Source organism: Heterodontus francisci, unplaced genomic scaffold, assembly GCF_036365525.1.
Source record: "Heterodontus francisci isolate sHetFra1 unplaced genomic scaffold, sHetFra1.hap1 HAP1_SCAFFOLD_102, whole genome shotgun sequence".
In the NCBI taxonomy this organism is placed as follows: domain Eukaryota; kingdom Metazoa; phylum Chordata; class Chondrichthyes; order Heterodontiformes; family Heterodontidae; genus Heterodontus; species Heterodontus francisci.
In genome coordinates this window covers 2,601,207-2,617,165 of record NW_027140380.1, presented here as the reverse complement: position 1 = coordinate 2,617,165, position 15,959 = coordinate 2,601,207, and the positions used below count along the sequence as shown (strand labels likewise).

Genomic DNA, 15,959 nt, shown 5'->3' with positions numbered 1-15,959 from the left:
GTGTGGACAGTAGCTCCAAAGCCCCTCTGCCAGTGACACAAGTGATGCCAGTGCCTGCCTCCATCACCCTCGATGACAGAGGGGGGTCCCTGTACCTGTGCAGGAGGCCCTCAGTGTGCCGGGGCCCTCCAGGCCTCAGGCAGCAAGAGGGCGGCCACCAATGTCATCCCAAGCCATGGGGCAGCAAGGTCAGCAGCCTGTCTCCACCTCAGCTGCCAGAGCAGGGGGAGCACCACGTAGGAGCACGCGGAAAAGATTTCAGAAGAGCACCTAGATTCACTTAGGGTTCACGGTGTATGTACATTCCAGATGGATAGGGTTGCTTTTGTTGTCACATGGAAGAAAGAAATGATGTTCTCTCACTATGTCTCCTTCCTATTGTTGATGCCCTTTGGGACTTCACTTAAACCCTTCCACCCAAGGGGCTGGAAGTGAGGGACCAAGCCCTGAGTTCACAAAGCTTCGGCCTTGTCACTGTGCGATGTGTACCTGGATGCTGCAGTGCAGAAGGAAGGAGGCGACAACAGGGCTGTTTAAAGCTAAGACTTTATTGCCTTGGTTCCAGAAGGTGGTAAAGCTCAAAGGAAACTTGAATGTATAAGGGTGTCTCATGTCTCCCTTGTGTGTATCTCATGGCCCCTTTCCTGCTGTGCCTGAGGTTCTTCATCTGGCACTGCTTGGGCAGCATCCTCCTCCACATCCTCATCATCAGAGGAGACATCACACTCCACGATATCCTCACTAGTCAACACCTCGCCCATCTGTAATGCCAGGTTGTGCTGTGCACAGCAAACCACCACGATATGCGAGACCCTCGCCGGGACATACTGAAGGGCTCCACTGGATCGATCTAGGCACCTGAATCTCATCTTCAGGAGACCAATGGCCTCCTTGATGGTCGCTCGGGTTGACCCGCAGCAGGTGTTGTACCTCTCCTCTGCATCCGTGCGTGAGTTCCTCACAGACGTCAGTAGTCATGTCCTCAGTGGGTAGCCCTTGTCTCCAAGGATCCATCTCTGAAAGCGGATGGGGCCGCGGAAAGGTTCTGGCACCTGGGAGTGCCTTGGTATGCAGGCGTTGTGGCTGCTTCCCGGGATTTGTGCACACACCTATGGGATCCATTTGCAGTGGTCGCAGACCAATTGCACACTGAGCAAGTGGAAGCCCTTCCTGTTGAAGGCTGCTGGCTGGTCTGCAGGAGCCATGATGGTCACATGGGTGCAGTCAATGACACCCTACACCTGGTGGAATCCAGCGATGTCCCCGAATCCTATAGCTCTCTCAGCTTGACTGTTTGGATCAATGTGCACATAGTCACCGGCCCTCCTGAACAGGACATTGGTGACCTCCTTGATGCACTGATTCACTACAGACTGTGAGATTCCACACATATCTCCAGTGGATCCCCGCAATGATCTGGTGGTGAAGAAGTTCAGTGGCACGGTGACCTTCAGTGACACTGGCATCAGGTGCCCACCAAGTCGCATGGGGCACAGCTGCATTATGGCAGAGAGATCAGTGACGACCTCCGTGGAGAGGTGCAGTCTGCGGAGACACCGTCACTCTGACATCTGCAGGTAGTTGAACCTCGGCTGACGTGTTCCTCTGCCTCCTTCTCCAGCCTCCTGTTCGAGGCTGGCCTTCCTGTGGGCCCCCAAGCTGCTGTGGTGCCCCTGCTGGTGCCTGCGCCTCCCTCCCTTCCTCTCTACTCCTCCTCCTCCTCCTCAATGGGAGCCTCGAATCCAATGAGAGCCTCGAATGAGGACCATGACAGGTTGCCCCTCCCTGAGTGCAAGGCCATCACAGTAAACAACACCCAGCCACATTTACCTCACTTGTCACCCTCAATGAAGTGGCACTGCCCCAATGGCACCCTGGTGTTGTTCCCTCTGCAGAGCTGGCACATTGGCTCCCACTCCTGACAGTGTTTCCCGATGCCCTTTCTGCCAAGTTTTGCTGCCTCACCCGATAGCTTCCCAGTGAAGACAACACTCAGCTCCCACCTCCCAGTCACCTCCTTTAACCAGGCGAGGCTCTGAAGACCCGTGGTTCCCGTGTGCTATTAGTTCAATTGGATCCAGTGAATAAAATTGCTGACAATTGGACTCATAAATACTTGAAATGCCTTCTTGCCGTGTGGATGTGCGAAGTCTGCCCTCCATGTCAGCCGCCGACAGAAAAATCCGGTCCAACGTCTTCCATCCCTATTTTATACACCCCCCTCCCCCTCCCCGGCCTCCATTCCCGTCTCCAACGGTCCCTTAAAATTCTGGCGCATGTCTCTAAGACTAATGGGAGTGAAACCACATCTGCTCCTTAGACTGAACAGGGAGAGCTGCTCTCTCTGTGTTTAAAGTGAATGAATCTGCTCTTTGCCTTGTCTTACTGGAACGTTCACTGTCTGGAGATGTCTGTTTGAAAATGTTTTCCTGTTATATTAATGGAGCAGAGGAGCAGATGTGAGGTACTGTTGAACAGAGAGGTTTGGAAGTGGGTGAAGGGGTGGAGTGACGGTGTGAGTGAGAGGCGCAGTGAGTTGGCCATTCTCAATAGAGTGTCAGGAATGAAGGGCAGAGGAACAGACCAGGCTGGAAACACAGAAAGAGCGAGGAGAAGCTGGTGTGAAAAACAGAGATTAAACAACGGGCTTGTTCATTTGGTTTGGGTCTGGTGTTTAGAATACCCAGAATCTGGGTTCACTTCCCTTCCAACTCAGGCAATTGTACCAACATTATGTTCATAAAACCATAGAATGATACCCAAAGAAGGAGACCATTTGGTCCATTGTGTCAGTGCTGTCTCTTTGGTTGTGCTATCCAATTAGTCCTGGTGTTCAGCTTTTTCCTGTAATCTGTACATTTTCCTTCCAGTATTTATCCTAATTGCTTTTCAAAGTTACTACTGAATCTGCTTTCAAGTCCTGATCAGACAGTGCATTCCAGATGACAACACATCACTGTATAAAAAAATCATTCCTCATTTCGCCTCTGGTCTTTTCTCAATCACCTGATAAATACATCCTCTGGTTACTGACCCTTTTGCCACTGGAAACAATTTCTCCTTATTCAACTTATTGAAACCTTCTTGATGATGTCACATACTAGACTGCCAGTAAAACTGAAGCCCATGGAATAAAAGGGACAATGACAGCATGCATATGAAGTTTGCAGACTGATAGGAACATAGGAGCAGGAGCAGGCCATTCAGCCCGTCGAGCCCACCCTGCCATTCAATATGATGATGACTGATCGTCCACTTCAATGCCTTTTTCCCACACTATCTCCATCTCCCCTATGTCATTTGTATTGAGAAATCTGTCAATCTCTGCTTTAAACATACTCAATGACTGAGCTTCCACAGCCCTCTGAGATAGAGAATTCCAAAGATTCACAACCCACTGAGTAAAGAAATTTCTCCTCATCGCTGTCCTAAGTGGCTTTCCCCTTACGTTGAAATTGTGTCCCCTGGTTCTAGACTCCTCAACCGGGGGAAACATCTTAGCTTCATCGACCCTGTCTATCCCTTTCAATATTTTGTAAGTTTCAATGAGATCACCTCTCGTTCTTCAAAACTCTGGAGAATACAGTCCCAGTTTCCCCAATCTCTCTTCATTTTACAGTCCCGTCATCCCGGGAACAAGTCTGGTGAACCTTCGTTGCACTCCCTCCATGGCAATGATATCCTTCCTAAGGTAAGGGGAACAAAACTTCACACAGTATTCCAAAGTGCAGTCCAACCAAGGTTATATACAATTGAAGCAAGACTTTACTGCTCCTGTACTCAAATCCTCTTGTGATAGAGGCTAACATATCATTAGCCTTCCTAATTGCTTGCTGCACCTGCATGTTAGCTTTCAGTCACTTATTGACAAGGACACCCAGGCCCCTTTGTACATTCACACTATTACCATTTAACAAATAATCTGCACATCTGTTTCTCCTACCAAAGTGGATAACCTCACATTTTGACACATTTTATTTCATGTGCCACTTTCTTGTCCACTCACTAAGACTGTCCAAATTCCCTTGAAGCCGCTTTGCATCTTCTTCACAACACACATTCCCATCTAGTTTTGTGTCATCTGCAAACTTGGAAACACTGCATTTGGTCCCCGCATCCAAATCATGTGAACAGCTGCGTCACAGTGTGGTGGTGAACAGTTGTATTTCTGTCTGGAGGAAGGTTTACAGTGGGTTCCCCATGGTTCCTCATAACTTCAGTTATGTGCAGACACTGGAAAAGCTGGGGTTGTTCTCCTTGGAGCAGAGCAAGTTCAGAACAACTTTGACAGAGTTCGAATCAAGGAATCAAATGGTTGCAGTACAGAAGGAGACCATTCAGTCCATCATGTCCATGACAGCTCTTTGCAAGAGCAGATCAGCTAATTCCACTCCTCTGCCCTTTCATTGTAGCCCTGCAAATTTTCTCTATTTAGGTGTTTATCCAATTCCCTTTTGAAAGCCACGATTGAATCTGCCTCCAGCACACTCTCAGGCAGTGTATTCCAGATCCGAACCACTCACTCTGTCCCACACCCCGGTACCATTGCAGAAAATCTTTTCTGTTCATTTCATCCCTCATAAATAATTGAAATGAAATGTTTATTAGGAAATACACAACATAAAAAGGAGAGAGAAATAAATGCTGAGTAAAATAGAAGTCAATGTTTGGAAGGTAAAAAGAGCAAAAGGTGTAACTTTTATTCTGGATGAGTGAGAGGAATATATCACACTTTGGGGCTTTTGTAAGAAGATTTACTGATAAACCTGGGACTTGAGAGGAAGCTGCTTCAAGGTTTACAGAACGAATTCAGCCCCTGGAGTGGAGCCAACAGCTGCACCGTCCAATAACAGACAGGACGGGGACACTGTCTCAGGCCTGGTGAGCTCAGTCGATGAAAGCATGAAACTCTGAATCTCAAGTTTTTGAGTTTGAGCCCACGGTGGGTGTTTTCTATTTCCTTTTTAGGCTGATTTTACAGGCGTTATCCAGCTCTGAATTCCTCGGCAGAGAGTTCAAGGAGTGTTTGAAATGAGATTCAACAGCAGTATGAGAAAGTCTCTCCTTGATTCAGGACTCTTACCTCTCTGCAGCATCTCGCTGCTGAAGATTGAACTTTTTCTCATTTCATTCTCAGCTCAGGGTCAGTGTGGATCACTGGGACTTCTGGCTGTCTCCCACTTCACAATTCATCAGTGCTGAGAAATCAATGGGGAATATTACTCACATGTTGTAATGTTTTATAAATACTTGAATGTATTTCACACTGTGTCCAACAGTGTGAATCTCCCCTGGTATATCAGCTCACCAACACTTCAACAGAACATTCACATAATGTGAGCTCTGACATCTGTTCAGATTCCATTCCCAAGACCTGGAAAGTGGGATTGGGCTGGATCGCTCTTTTTCAGCTGGCACAGACACGATTGCTAAATGGTCTCATTCTGTGCCATAAATTTTCTCGATTTTCTATGTTCCATGAAGTGAGGTGTGATTGGGAGGGGCAATTCCACCAGGGTTATATTTTCTACCAAAAGAATGACACAAGGGATACTTCACATTTTTATTCATTCATTCATGCGATGTGGGCATCGCTGGCTAGGCCAGCATTTATTGCCCATCCCTAATTGCCCATGAGAAGGTGGTGGTGAACTGCCTTCTTGAACCGCTGCAGTCCATGTGGGGTAGGTACACCCACAGTGCTGTGAGAAAGGGAGTTCCAGAAGTTTGACCCAGCGACAGTGAAGGAACGGCGATATAGTTCCAAGTCAGGATGGTGTGTGGCTTGGAGGGGAACTTGCAGGTGGTGGTATCCCCTGCATTTGCTGCCCTTGCCCTTCTCGGTGGTAAATGTCGCTGGGTTTGGAAGGTGCTGTCTGAGGAGTCTTGGTGCATTGCTGCAGTGCATCTTGTAGACAGTACACACTGCTGCCACTGTGTGCCGATGGTGGAGGGAGTGAATGTTTGTAGATGGGGTGCCAATCAAGTGGGCTGCTTTGTCCTGGACGGTGTTGAGATTCTTGAGTTGGAATTGCACCCATCCAGGCAAGTGGAGAGTATTCCATCACACTCTTGACTTGTGAATTGCAGATGGTGGACAGGCTTTGGGGAGTCAGGAGTCATGGATGAGTGAGAGGAATATATCACACTTTGGGGCTTTTGTAAGAGGATTTATTGATAAACCTGGGATTTGAGAGGAAGCTGCTTCATGGTTTACAGAACAAATTCAGCCCCTGGGGTGGAGACAACAGGTGCACTGTAATTACTCACCTCAGGATTCCAAGCCTCTGACCTGCTCTTCTAGTCACGTTATTTGTATGGCTACCCATGGTAACCCCCAAGATGTTGATGGTGGGGGATTCAGTGATTGTCATGCTATTGAATGTCAAGGGGAGATAGTTAGATTCTCTCTTGTTGGAGATGGTCATTGCCTGGCACTTGTGTGGTGCGAATATTACTTGCCACTTATCATCCCAAGCCTGTGAGACTGAAATAGCTCAGTTGGGAGTGTGTTGGACTGAAGATCCCTGGTTCAATCTGGGGTTTTGGCAGTTGTCCTTTATTCTGCATCGCCCTTTGGTTTTGACTCTTGAACTGCACAATTTACACTGAAATTATTTACCCAACTCTGAAGGTTGGATTGGAATAGAGAGATATCAATGATGGGAAATATTTACATTGTCAGCTTTAGCTTATTCTCTATCTCCCTGTGTCCTTTTCCCCAGTATTTGACTCTCTCGGGGCCGGGTGAACATTTGATTTGCTGGAAACAGGAGTGAGTGAAAGACCATGTGTGGAGTTTGATTTTGTACAGAGGGAGAGCAAATCTAACAGGGCTGTGAGATATTGGCCTGGATTTTACAGCCCCAATAGCGGTGAACTCTGAGACTTTCACTGCTATTGAGGGTCTGAACAGCACTGCAACTGCTGGTACATGCACACACTAACACCAGCATCTGGAAGTTGTGGTGGTGAGAAATGTGCTTAGAAGGAGCCTCTGATCATAATCGCACCAGCCCACTCTTTAAAGTGACAGGGACCTGTAGTTCAGCAATTTGGGCTCATTGCCCCCAATGTACCCTGATTTTTACCTGGGTTGGATTAAAGCCGGTACCAACAGGCTCAGGGTTGCTCGGGAAGGACTTTTCTGTTGACACAACAGCTCCACTATTCCAGGAAGACACCGGCAGCAGCAGTTGTCAACTTTCAGAGGGAGTTCAGACATTTTAAATGTTGTATTTTATTTCTTAATTGTATGTAAGTTTTTAGCATGGCCTGATCAGAGTTCTTAAATTTACATCTGACTTTTTATTAACAAGATTGAAGTGCTTTTAAAAGATCTCTAAATGTATATGACTTTTTATCAAGATTTACTTGGCTTCTTTGAAAAGACTCTTGAGCAAGATTGAAGTGACTTTTAAAAACTACATCTTATCCTTTAAAATCCTGCTTCCATGTGGATGACATTGGAAGATGACTTCAGAATAACTTAGACTATCTTTCTAACAGGTACTGCAACAGCTTAAGTCCTACTTTTCTGCAAAAGCTGGTGAATTACCTTCCGGGAGCGGAGAGGAGCGGAGCGGAGCAGACCTGCATGGACCGATATGAGGAGAACGTTGAGAGCGGAGCCTATAAATGCAATCCGAGGATCGAGGCCCAGTCTCTTCCCTTCCAGGAGTGGAGTGGAGCTCTTCCAGTGTGCTGGAGTTTTGAAAAAAAAAAGAAGCCAACTCTGATGTCAGAGGAGAGCTACAAGGTGATTGGTTGGTGAGTCACTGCTGTTTGTGTATTTAAATATCTTAAAGAAAAGGGCAAAGTTTTTTACTTGAGAAAAAAACCTCTGCTGATAAGGTGAGTGCTACTAAAGTGTTTTTTTTATTCAGTGTAGCTTATGAAGGACTTTAGATTGTAGTGGGTAGAACAAGGCCCCTAGTGTCATTAGTATTTTTTAATTAAGGGAGTAACTAATTAATCTAAGGGTAAGTCATGGCAGGAGAGCTCAGCCCCGTGATATGCTCCTCCTGCGCTTTGTGGGGATTCAGGAACCCTCCCAGTCTCCATGACGACCATGTGTGCAGGAAGTGTATCCAGCTGCAGCTACTGGCTACTCGCATTATGGAGCTGGACCTGCGGGTGGTTTCACTGTGGAGCGTCCACGAAGCTGAGGGCGTCATGGATAGCATGTTTAGTGAGGTGGTCGCACCGCAGGTAATGGATGCACAGGCAGAAAAGGGATGGGTGACCACCAGATGGAATAGTAGGAGCAGGCAGGTAGTGCAGGAGTCCCCTGTGGCCATCCCCCTCTCAAACAGATACACCGCTTTGGTTACTGTTGGGGGGAAGACCTCCCAGGGGAAAAGAGCAACAGCGCGGTCCGTGGCACCACGAGGGCTCTGCTGCACAGCAGGGGAGGAAAAGGGGTGGAAGAGCTATTGTGATAGGGGATTCTATCATAAGGGGTGCAGATAGGCGTTTCTGTGGCCGCAAACGAGACTCCAGGATGGTATGTTGCCTCCCTAATACTAGGGTCAAGGATGTTTCGGAGCAGCTGCCGGAAATTCTGAAAGGGGAGGGTGTGCAGCCAGAGATCGTGGTCCATATTGGTACGAACGACATAGGCAGGAAGAGAGATGAGGTTCTGCAAAGTGAATATAGGGAGTTAGGCAGAAGGTTAAAGAGCAGGACCTCGAGGGTTGTAATCTCAGGATTACTCCCTGTGACACGTGCTAGTGCGGGTAGGAATAGGAGGATTAGGCAAATGAATGCATTGCTGAAGACTGGCGAAGGCGGGAGGGCTTCAAGTACTTGGATCATTGGGATCTCTTCTGGTGCAGAGGTGACCTGTACAGGAGGGACGGGTTGCATCTGAACTGGAAGGGGACCAATATCCTTGTAGGGAGATTTTATAGTAATACACTGGAGGGTTTAAACTAGTCTTGCAGCGGGGGTGGGACCCAAAGTAGTAGTCTCTCCGATGAGATAGTTGAGGCAAATGGAGAGGTTAAAGCAAGCAAGTCCAGTAGGCAGGCCAGGCAGGGGCAGGACAGGGAGCGTGGAAGGTCTGGTGGGCTAAACTGCATTTATTTTAATGCAAGTATCCTTACAGGTAAGGCAGATGAACTCAGAGCATGGATCGGTACATGGGATTGTGGTATTGTAGCTATTACGGAAACGTGGTTGAGGGATGGGCAGGACTGGCAGCTCAATGTTCCGCGGTACCGATCCTTCCGGCGTGACAGAGGTGGAGGTAAGAGAGGAGGGGGAGTTGCACTATTGATTAGGGAGGACATCACTGCAGCACTTAGAGAGGATATCCCGGGGTGAATGTCCAGTGAGGCCATACTGGTAGAATATAGAAATAATAAAAGGGTGATCCCTTTAATGGGATTATACGATAGGCCCCCCAATAGTCAGAGGGAAGTGGAGGAGCATATATGTAGGGAAATCACAGATAGGTATAGGAATTATAGGGTTGTAATAGTAGGTGATTTTAACTTCCCTAATATTGACTGGGACAGCCTAAGTGCTAAGGGATCAGATGGGGAAGAATTTGTTAAGTGAGTCCAGGATAGTTTTCTGAAGCAGTACGTGGATGGCCCGACTAGAGAAGGGGCTACACTCGATCTCCTCTTCGGAAATGAGAATGGGCAGGTGGTTGATATGGCAGTGGGGGAGCACTTTGGGACCAGTGACCATAACTGTATTAGCTTCAAGATAGTTATGAAAAAGAATAGGACTGGTCCTCAGGTTGAAGTCCTAAATTGGGGGAAGGCTAATTTCCATGGCATCAGACAGGAACTCTCAAAAGTTGAATGGGAGAGGCTGTTTACAGGTAAAGGGACGTCTGGCAAGTCGGAGGCTTTTAAAAGTGAGATAGGAAGAGTTCAGGGCCAGCATGTTCCTGTTAGATGGAAGGGCAAGGCTGGCAAGTTTAGGGAACCTTGGTTGACGAGGGATATTGAGGGTCTGGTCAGGACAAAGAAGGAGTCATACGTCAAGTATAGGCAGCTGGGATCGAGCGAGTCCCTCGAGAAGTATAGGGGATATAGGAGTATACTTAAGAAGGAAATTAGGAGGGCGAAAAGGGGCCATGAGATTTCCCTGGCAGATAAGATAAAGGAGAATCCTAAAAGATTCTATAAGTGTATTAAGAGTAAAAGGGTAGCTAGGGAGAGAGTAGGTCCCCTTAAGGATCAGTGTGGCAATCTATGTGTGAAGCCACGCGAAATGGGCGAGGTCTTAAATGAATATTTCTCGTCTGTATTTACCGTGGAGAAGGTAATGGAAGCTAGTGAGTTCAAGGGAGGGAACATCGATATCCTGCAGCATATCAACATTACAAAGGAGGAGGTGTTGGAGGTTTTGAAGCGCATTAAGGTCGATAAATCCCCAGGGCCTGATCAGATGTATCCTAGGATGCTAAGGGAAGCAAGGGAGGAGATTGCTGGGGCGCTGGCAGAGATTTTTGTATCATCGTTAGCCACGGGTGAGGTACCGGAAGACTGGAGGATAGCTAATTTGTTAATTAATAAATTAAATAACAAATCATGTCGCCTCTTTCTCTTCTAAACTCTGGCGGAGACAAGCCTAGCTTGTCCAATCTTTCCTCGTAAGACAGCCCACCCATTCCATGTATTAGTCTCGTAAACTTTCTCTGTACTACCTCCAATGCATTTACATCCTTCCGCAAATAAGGAGACCAGTACAGTACTCAGTACTGCAGAAGAGGTCTCACCAATGTCCTGTATAGCTGAAGCATAACCTCCCTACTATTGTATTCAATTCCCATGGTGATAAATGATAACATTCTATTAGCTTTCCTAATTACATGCTGGACCTGCATACTAACCTTTTGCAATTCATGCCCTCGGACACCCAGATCCCTCTGCATCTCAGAGCTCTGCAATCTCTCACCATTTAGATAATATGCTTTTTTATTCTTCCTGCCATAGTGGACAATTTCCGAATTTCCCACATTATACTCCATTTGCCAGGTCTTTGCCCAATCACTTAACCTATCTATATCCCTTTGTAGCCCCCTTATGTCCTCTTCACAACCTACTTTCCTGCCTATCTTTGTGATCAGCAAATTTAGCAACAATACCTTCGGTCCCTTCATCTAAGTCATTTATATAAATTGTAAAAAGTTGAGGCCTGTGGCACACCACTCGTTACTTCTTGCCAACCAGAAAATGACCCATTTATGCTGACTCTCTGTTTCCTGTCAGCTAGCCAATCTTCTATCCATGCCAATATGTTACCCCCGACACCATGAGCTTTTATTTTCTGCAATAACCTTTGATATGGCACCTTATCCTTCTGGAAATCGAAATACAATACATCCACTGGTTCCCCTTTATCCACAGCACATGTAACTGCCTCAAAGAACTCCAATAAATTGGTTAAACATGATTTCCCTTTCAAAAAACCATGTTGACTCTGCCTGATTACCTTAATTTTTTTCTAAATGCCCTGCTATAACATCCTCTGTAATAGCTCCAAACATTTTCCCTCAGACAAATGTTAAGCTAACTGGCCTGTCGTTTCCTGCTTTCTGTCTCCCTCCCTTTTTGAATAAATGAGTTACATTCACTCTTTTCCAATCTAACGGAACCTTCTCGAATCTAGGGAATTTTGGAATATTAAAACCAGCGCATCAACTATCTCACTAGCCAATTCAGGACCTGGCGACTTGTCAACCCGCAGCTCCAACAATTTGTTTCGTACCACTTCCCTGGTGATTGTAATTTTCTTGAGTTCCTCCATCCCTTCAATTTCCTGATATACGGCTAATACTGGGATGTTATTTGTATACTCAATAGTGAAGACCGATGCAAAGTATCTGTTCAATTCATCTGCCATCTCTTAATTATCCATTATTAATTCCCCAGACACACTTTCTATTGGACCAACAGTCGCTTTGTTAACTCTTTTCTTTTTAAAATATCTATCGAAACTCTTACTAGTTGTCTTGAAATTCCTTGCGAGCTTTCTCTCATACTCTAATTTTACCTTCCTTATCAATCTTTTAGTAATTCTTTGCTGTTTTTTTTAAATATTCTGTCCAATCTTCTGACCTGCCTCCCACCTTTGCACAATTATAGGCTTTTTCTTTAAGTTTGATAGTATCTTTAACTGTTTTCGTGAGCAATGGATGGTGAGTCCCACCTTTGGAACTTTTCTTTCTCGTTGAAATGTATCTATTCTGTGTATTCTGAAATATCCCCTTAAATGTCTGCCACTGCATCTCTATTGACTTATCCCTTAACCTAATTTGCCAGTTCACTTTAGCTCGCTCTGCTTTCATGACCTTATAATTGCCCTTATTTAAATTTAAAATACTAGTCTGGGACCCACTCTCCTCTCCCTCAAACTGAAAGTAAAATTCAATCATATTATAATCGCTACTACCTAGGGGCACCTTAACTATGAGGTCATTAATTAATCCTATCTCGTTGCACAATGCCAGGTCTAGTATAGCCTGCTCTCTGTTTGGCTCCAGAATGTATTGTTCCAAGAAATTATCCCCAAAACATTCTATGTACTCCTTATCTAGGCTACCTCTGCCCATCTGAATTTTCCAATCTATATGTAGATTAAAATCCCCCATAATTATCACAGTACCTTTCTGACAAGCTGCCATTATTTCTTCCTTTATATCCCATCCGACAGTGTGGTTAATGTTAGGTGGCCTGTACACCACTCCCACAAGTGACTTCTTGCCTTTATGATTTCTCATTTGTACCCAAACTGCTTCTGCATCCTGATCTCCAGAACTCAGGTCATCCCTCTCTATTACGCTAATACCATCATGAATTAACAGAGCTACCTCGCCACCTTTTCCTATCTTCCTGTCCTTCCAAAATGCCATGTCACCTCCAATATTCACATCCCAATCTATGTCGCCCTGCAGCCATGTCTCTGTAATGACTATCAGATCGTACTTATTTATTCTATTTGTGCTCCCAGTTCATCTGTTTTGTTTCAAATGCTCCATGCATTCAGATACAGAGCATTTAGTTTTGTCCTTTTATTATTTTTGTCACCTCTAGCCTTATCTGTCGATTTACTCTTCGATTTGTACATTCTGTCCCTTCCTGTCACAGTCTGTTTATCATTACCCATATTTATACCTTTCTCTCTTGCCTTGTCTCTCCTCCTTGATTCACCATATCTTCCCAAATTTGATCCCTTGCCCCCACTATTCAGTTTAAAACCGTCTCGACTTCCCTCGTTATGTGGCTCGCTAGAACACCGGCACCAGCACGGTTCAGGTGTAGACCGTCCCAACGGTACAGCCACCTCTTTCCCCAGTACTGGTGCCAATGCCCCATGAACCAGAACCCACTATTACCACACCAGTCTTTCAGCCGCACATTACTTTCTCTAATCTTATTTGTCCTATGCCAATTTGCACATGGCTCAGGTAATAATCCAGAGATGATTAACTTTGAGGTTCTGCTTCTTAATTTGGTGCCTTGTTCCTCATACTGACTTTGCAGAACCTCTATCCTTGTCCTGCCTATGTCTTTGGTACCGACATGGACCACGACGACTGGATCCTCCCCCTCCCATTGTATGTTTCGCTCCAGCCCTGAGCAGATGTCCTGAATCCAGGCATCGGCAGGCAACACAGCCGTCTGGACTCTTGCTTTTGCTGCAGAGAACAGAGTCAATCCACCTTACTATACTGTCCCCTACTACCACTACATTCCTTTTTTCTCCCTGTTTGAGCCGCAAACACTTACTGCAGACGTGTTTGCCCTGGATCACACTGGCATCCAGGAACTCCCACATGCTGCAGCTGTGACACATCACCTGTCCTGTCATCCTTAACGTGTTTCAATTAACTACTTAAATATTTTATTCAATTATTCATTTTATTGCATATTTTATTAAACTTACCATTAGTTTGTTTACTATTTTAAACGTGAGGACTAAAATGCATCTTAATCACTTACCAGATGCGCATCAAGCAGGTCGGTTCTTCCAAACCAATCAACTACCTTCTTGCCTGTGATGTCACAGCTTACCAGATCCTCACCAAACAGCTCCTTCCACTGCACCGAAGAAAGAACCAAATCCTGTGTCCTCACCCCAGCGGCTCTCTGTTTCCCTGCTCTCACTCTCCATTGTGATGTCACTCCTCGATTTTTTCCCCTGCTCTGCTCCTCTCTCTCTCGCTCTGTCTCCGAGTCTGTGCTTTTGGCGCATTTCTTCATTTGTTGTTCCGTTGTGCTCCTCTGTTTCTGGTCCAAAATCTGACTCTGGTGTGATTTGAACCCACAACCTTTGGATATCGTCTTAATCATTATTTAGAAGTCCAACACGCTATCCACTGCGCCACAGAGACTTACACATTTATATCAACATCACTAAGGACTTTGATCTTGTCAGCAGAGACGGGCTCTTCAAACTGCAATGGAAGACAGGCTGCCCTCCTGACCTCTTGGGCATCATCTCTTCTTTCCACGAGAACATGCACAGTTCCATCAGTTACAATGGAGCAACATCAGACGCTTTCAAGATCAGCAGTGGGGTAAAGCAGGGCTGCGTGCTGGCGCCAACTCTCTTCGGAACAGAGGAACATGGGAGTAAGCTATTCAGCACGTCGAGCCTGCTCTGTCATTCAATTCGATCATGGCTGATCACCGACCTCAAAGCCCCTTTCCCATGCTATCCCCATATCCCTTGATGTCATGAGTGTCAAGATTTCTATCAATTTCTGTCTTGAACATGCTCAATGATTGAGCTGCCACAGCCCTCTGGGGCACAGTATTCCAATGATTCACCACCGTCTGAGTGAAGAAATTCCACCCATCTCAGTTTTAAATGGCCTACTCCTTATTCTGAGACGATGTCCTTTGGTTTTAGACTCACCAACTAGGGCAAACATCCTGTCTACATCCACACTGTCACGCCCTGTAAGAATTTTGTCAGTTTCAATCAGATCACCTCTCATTCTTCGAAACTTTAAGGAATACAGGCCCAGTTTCCTCATAAGACAATCCCACCATCCCAGGGATTAGTCTGGTGACATAAAAACAAGAAATGCTGGAACCACTCAGCAGGTCTGGCAGCATCTGTGAAAAGAGAAGCAGAGTTAACGTTTCAGGTCAGTGACCCTTCTTCGGAACTGACATATATTAGAAAAGTCACAGGTTATAAGCAAGTGGGGTGGGGGTGGGGCAAGAGATAACAAAGGAGAAGGTGTAGATTGGACAAGGCCACATAGCTGACCAAAAGGTCATGCAGCAAAGGCAAACAATATGTTAATGGTGTGTTGAATGACAAAGCATTAGTCCAGATTAGGTGTTAATGGACTGAATATTGAACAGCAGGAAGTACAAACCTGAAAAAAAACAGTAGGTAAGCAAACTGAACAAACTGAGATGAAATGAAATAAATGCAAAAAAAAGATTAGTCTGTTGACCCTCTGTTTCACCCCCTCTCTGGCAAGTGTATCCTTCACAAGGTGAGGAGACTAAACTGTACACAATACTCCAGTGCGGATTCACCAAGGCTCTATACAATTGCAGCAAGACATCTTTACTCCTGTGCTCATGACCCCTCGTGTGGGTACAACATACCATTTGCCTTCCTAATTGATTGCTGCACCTGCACAAGAGCTTTTAGTGTCTCAGGAACAAGGACACCCAGGTCCCTTTGGACATCGACACTTCCCAACCTCTCACCATTTAAGAAATACTCTGTCTTTCTGTTTATTCTACCAACGTGAATAACTTCACACTTATTCACATTATATTCCATGTTCTTGCCCATTCACTTAGCCTCTCCAGGTCCCCTGGAAGCCTCTCTGCATCCTCCTCACAACTCACACTTCACCGAGCTTTGTGTCATCTGCAAACTTGGAAATATTACATTTAATCCCCACGTCCAAATCATTTATATAGGTTGTTAACAGCTGTGGCTCCAACACTGATCCTTGCAGTACC

At 45.8% G+C, this 15,959-nt stretch overlaps 1 non-coding gene across 1 annotated transcript; it reads right to left on the bottom strand.

Annotated features, from left to right (window-relative positions):
- Nucleotides 1-14,265: 14,265 nt before the first annotated feature.
- trnar-ucu (transfer RNA arginine (anticodon UCU)) lies at nucleotides 14,266-14,356 on the bottom strand. Its single transcript is given in 2 exon segments — nucleotides 14,266-14,301; nucleotides 14,320-14,356. It is a non-coding gene; the product is annotated as a tRNA-Arg (tRNA).
- Between the last annotated feature and the right edge of the window lie 1,603 nt (nucleotides 14,357-15,959).